The 6,000-nt window shown below is 34.6% G+C and overlaps 1 protein-coding gene across 1 annotated transcript in view; it reads right to left on the reverse strand.

Moving 5' to 3' along the window:
* BNC2 (basonuclin zinc finger protein 2) overlaps positions 1-6,000 on the reverse strand; it is a 235,648-nt gene that overhangs the window by 228,555 nt on the left and 1,093 nt on the right. The gene's annotated exons all lie outside the window — the stretch shown is intronic.

The raw sequence follows: 6,000 nt of genomic DNA on the forward strand, positions 1-6,000 counted from the left end.
CTACTGATGTATTTGTGTTGTGGTCCACTTCCAAATAAACATCATCTCAAATACCACAGTAAGTTTACCTGCCAGTGACAGTACATTTAATCTTTAATGACAACCCCAGTATGAATTTTCTTACTTTCCATAAAGCTTCTTAAAGTATCACTTATTGTTGTTCGCTTTATCAGAAAAGCTTGCTGACTTCTGTGTTGTGCATGAGAAGGAATGGCAGGATCGTAATCGTGTCATTTTCTCTTCTGAACTCCCATGCTCCGTTAAGTGGCAGATGACACTCTCTCCTTTCCCTTGCACAAGTGCACAGACACGCATCATCAGTAGAGGATAGGGATGCAATGGCTTCCCAAGAGAGTCAGAATAGCATCAACGGTACATTGTTGGCAAGTTCACACCGATCAAAGCAATTCTGAGATGCTCACTCCCCGCCCGCCGAAAGAGATGGCCTCTCTATGACAGAATGTTGTGCGACACAGCCATACAAGTGGCACTGTTTTCTTTGTCAGTGAAGGAAAATCATTTAGAAGATAGTTTTTCAGTAAGGGAAAGGAGGCATTAGGGCATTACTATAATGAGTGGGGTGAGCAGTAACAAAGCAACAGATGCTTGTCCATAGGCTGATGTACAGTCTCTTGTTTTGGACATTTATTAGACAGACTGATGTTAAGCTAAAGAATGCATTTTGCCTCATTGACAAACTCTATATATAAACACGTAGACTTTAATAAAACTGCTTTTTAAGTTTAGCCCTTTCTACAGGCAGGGTGTGCAAAAAATAAATCCCTTGATTACAGTTTATCTGGATGCTGAAATTTTGTCATTATACTTTCTGAATTATAGTAAAAAGCTGCATTAATGATTCTCTTTCTGAACTAAAAGATTAAAAGACAGCAACAATGGAATTCTCCCTTTTTCCCCTCTTCTCTGTTTCAGCCTTCTCTTTTTTGAGCCAGTATGATTCATCACCTCCTGGGTATACTGGGAGCCCCAAGTTTGGAAATTCTTCTAAACTGCGAAGAACCATTAGTCTACAAGGCAAAGCCTTTTACAAAATCACAAGCACTATTGTTTGAGAAAAAAAAAAAAAAAAAAAAAACAACCCTGAGAAAAGAAAGCTATGCACAGCATATATATTCAACATTTCTAGTAAAAAGTAAAAGCTCTTTAAAGCTTTTGTTTCTGATTGTACTTTATGACGGCAGTTCTGTATCAGTGAACAGAGTGTTCCTTTGCAATCAGCACAGTGTCACAACGACCTGGCAAATGCGAATGCTTTCACTATCACTACAGTCCTTGCAATCTTGCCTCAGCTGTGACCCATTCACTTTTGCCCCAACTTCACTAAGATGCCTTACTCAGCATCTAATTAGTTAGGGAAGATTTGCCTTGGCTCTTAACCCTGACATAAGAGCAGGAGACTCTGCTGCTGTTATATACCAAATCTGTTCTGTCACTACATTAATCTAATCCCCATAAAACAATACATGAATAAGTAACTACTGAAATACAAAATAGAAAAATGGAAAATAGAAAAACTGTACATTTTAAACTGTTAAACACTAGGGGCTTATTGCACAATATATTTGACTGTGCTTTAATATATGCTTCAATGCTTCATGCAGATTTTACAGTTTTATGCATAGATATCTCAAAGTTAAGCAAAGATCTGACAGTGTTCTTAGCACATCATCAACTAAAACATACAATGGCACAAATATGTTCAAACACTGTATGTATATATGTGCAAAATTAAGATGTATACAGAGGAACGGGAAACATTGTGCTGTTCTAGTTCTCCTGCAAGTACTGAACACAGTATGAGAAGCTATTGAGGTTTTTTTTTATTTTTAATCATGTATTTTGCACATAGCCATGTATCTATCACTGCACATATTTTTATGTCTAGTGCTATATGACATACAAAACATCCTGAGCTTTTTTCATATACAATATTTTCTAATGCCTCTGTTCTGAGGCACATCAGAAGCAGCAAAATATTCTTGATGCAAATAATTTTAATTTGCTAAAAGGACATGAACCACTACAGGTCCAAACCAGGCTTTACCAAAATACCCAAAGAAATTAAAGCAAGTGTCTGAAATGAGACAATGTAAACTGATAAAGCTTCTGACTTCATACTAGCACATAAACTTATTCATGAAAAACAACAAAAAAAAAACCCCACCTGGGGTCAGCTAATCTTTAAAATGGTGAGATTAAAAAAAAAATAAAAAATGTTTGCTGATCATTACTGATAAAGGTGATTGTTAACTACCGTAAACAATACGGTAAAAATGCAAAATGTATTTTACCAATGTTAATCTTCCCTCCTAATGTTCATAATAAATGAATGTATGGAATTATAGCCTGTTGTCAAATTAAGTTTTAACTCTTTTTGCATGTACACCTATACTAAAAGAATAGTTATATGGTACAGTAAAACAGTTAATTACTTAATAAATGTTAAAATTGCATACAACCTCTATGACCAGCAACCCAGGAACATTTAAAAAGCTTTCACCTTCAATTCATTAGACATTACACTACACTCCTATTTTTAAATACTGGTTCAATAAACAGTTTACGTGCCTATGTCTACATCAATGTTAGGAACTATTAGATTGAAGAATACAAGTACAGCTCAAAACAGGCAGTGCACATTGTATACAGTTTAATATTTCTAGCAATATTAACGCATACTCTACATATTGTAAGTATTATTTAGTTTTCCTCGGAATAAGCATGCGTTTATTCAAGGAAAAAAAGTTGAATTTACTGTACCATATCTCTCATGAACAGACGTGTCTATATTAATATACATCATTGATTTAATTTTTAGTTTTCTTGGCTTCCCGCTCACCTATCTAGAAGTGATTTCTCTGGTGATAACTAACACATCATGCTAATGAGAGAATCTAATGTACAATAGAGAAATGTCACTACTAATAATATTTGCATGAAGTTAAATAAAGCAACTGTAAGAGAATGTCAGACAGTTGTTCTTTAATAAGATACAGTTACACAATGAAATTATGTTGTTAATTTTGTTACATCATTGAGTGAATCCTAAATTACTATATAATGACGCACAGATCCATTTATAATTCTGATATACTGCATTTTCACTCTCACATTATAAAAAAGCTTCTGGAAAGGCTATTACCTTTTTATCTGAAACAGATTAAACGTATTTCTTTCTTCACAAAAAGTATATGGCTCTGGCATTTTGTGTCACTGTGGGTTACAGCCATTTCTCTTTCAGTCTCATTTCTGAAATGACTTAAAAGTATTTTAGAACATTACAGCCCTTAAGGTAACTGGATGAAGAAAAATGACATTTCTTATTCTGACAAATGCACAAAACATTTATGAAAGCAGACAATCACAAAAGCCTGCTTTTTTTAATCAATCAAATCCAGACCTTCTTTTCTGCTGTTAACAACTCCTTGCCAGAACTAGAATGGGCAGTGGGTGCCCTGGACTTAACCAGATGAGCATGGAAGAGAAGCCAAGGGTTTCTGCTCATTCTCGACCTGTCACTGATCAAAGTGATCCAAAGAAGCACTCCTTTTTAAAAGTTAAGATTTATGCCCTTTGAGGTTATCAGACATTCCTCTGTATACAGAATGGGATGACCCCTTTCAAGCAAATCACACACTTTTACATGGACAAAAGGTGCATAGGCAAAACAATGCAGTCAAGTGGCCGTGTCATAAACTTCTCACAGGTAATTTAGGAGACTATTCCTCTTCTCCTCTCACTCCACCAAAATCTAAATTTGCTCTGGAATGTGGAGATGCCATTTTCTTGCACTCCCATTCTCTAAGAAAATAATTCAAAAATAAATACCATCATACTTGCTATTAATATTCCAAACCTGTATAATCAATCCTAATTTTTCTAAGACACATACAGTTCCTTGTCATAATGAAGTAGGTTTTCCTTTTATTCTGAGAAAAGTTATTCATTCAACAGTATGCAAATAGCAGTGCGGTGTGAGTTGAGAGGTAAGAGGAGGGAGGGATTGCAAGGTTTTGTTTTGTTCTAAATCATTCTTCTTGCCATGCTCCAATCTTTGTACTAAAAACCTGCTTGAGATTAAGTTACAACTCCAAGGAAAACTGATGGGGCTCGGGGTTTGTTTGCTTCTAAAAAACATGTGGAAAGCCAGCATTATACTTAGATATTTAAAAAAGAAATGTCTCTAACATTACTATGTATAGCTGGAAAAGTTTCATTAAACAGTTCTTTCAAACCATGCCAAACTTTGCTTGCAAGTTATGTACATTTCATAACTTCATGTTATTTGTACTCACGAAAACAATTTTTCTTAAAGCATAGGAAAAATTTTAAAAATACTTACATTTCCAGAAGTTGGATTGAAAATAATTAATGAATGAAAATAGGTAACAGAAAACAATATTCAAAATTTTAGTGATTTAAAAAGAAAGATTGGCACTAAGACACAAATTTGCAGCTGCACTTGCACACAGTCTGTGCTTATACAATGCGCGAGCTAGCAAGTTATAACAGCCTTAACAAACTAGAAATATAAGACAAAATATTATCCTTAAAGAGGAGAGAAATGCGTTTCGCAAAATAACTTACCCTCCTCTTAAAAGCATGATGAAAGCATATTTGGACTAAATATGTTTAGCATGTGATAAACAAACAAACAAAATATGACAAGGAGATTCACACAGTACATGAACGTGTTAAGTACAGACTTTTAAGAAATAAATCTGTTCAACATTACCACCTTTGCATTGCTACTGTGTGTGTATTCCAATGTAAGGATACACACTGATGCAGCATCTGCCACATATTTAGTCATTTAGTACGTTACTTCTCTCCTTCTATACAGAATACAACATGACCATGCATGTTCAATAATGTACAAGATACAGTTAATACTCAAGAATTAGCATATTTAAAATCTTAATTAAAAAAAAAAAAAGAAAACAGAAAACAGCCTAGCTTACATGCATAAATGTTTGGCTTGGTCTAATGAGATAGTTGTCTCAAATTATTTGACCCCCTTACACATTGTGATGCTCTTATTTAGTTTTGTTTCCTTTCTTTGTCAGTGTTGAACATTTTCTAGTATTCCAGAGACCACGGAGGCTAAATCTGTTGAAAAAGGTCTAATAGTAAACAGGCAATCTAATACTATGTGGTTCAATCGTCATTTATCAATTGATCGTTATCTGGATCTAGTTATGTTAACTCTTTTGTGGCTGAAATGGAAATAAGCTTCTCTCCACCCCAAAAAAATTAATCTCACTTCCAACTAAAAGAATGGAGCAGGTAATTTGAATAGCTGCTTTCCATGGTATTGCTCAACATCAATATAGCCAAATATGTTATGTATCACAGACATGCATACAGCTGATAAGGCTTGTAAGCAGTGCAGTAGCAGTTCACACTTTGCAGTGCCAAGCAGTGTTTTTGAAATGTGCATCTCTACCAGGAAATGAACTTTTTTACTTTCAAGAATGGGAAATTGAACAGAGTTGCTTATTTGCCTTATGTTGATCACATTCTATACCAGCGCACTGTATCAGCAGTAATCAGGGTCCCTCTACAGGATATATCAAAATATTCCTTATTCAAATGCCTTCATCCTGTCCTGAGCTATACTGCTTAAACTGTCGTCCACAGACAACCGCTATTGGTTGTTAACTATCTGCTTTGGAGTTTTTCTTGGCTTTAAAGTTTTTTTTTTAATAATTTACTGTTTTTTGGCCAGTATTTAGGCATGCTTTGTTACTGTAAACTATAAAAACCTAATTACTTTCCCTCTCTTTTCCTACAGTACAACGCCTCTCAGGTAAACGAGTTCATTCATCTTATGTCCAACATTAAATAAAAAGTCTAATATTAATATACAAATAATTTACTAAGTCCTCTTTTGGCTAACACAATATTTCAATTATTATCAGTCAGTGTCACACCATAATTGGAAACTAGTTTTCAGAAAGGCAAAACGTCCCCTAGTAG

Source organism: Numenius arquata, chromosome Z, assembly GCF_964106895.1.
Source record: "Numenius arquata chromosome Z, bNumArq3.hap1.1, whole genome shotgun sequence".
Lineage (NCBI taxonomy): Eukaryota > Metazoa > Chordata > Aves > Charadriiformes > Scolopacidae > Numenius > Numenius arquata.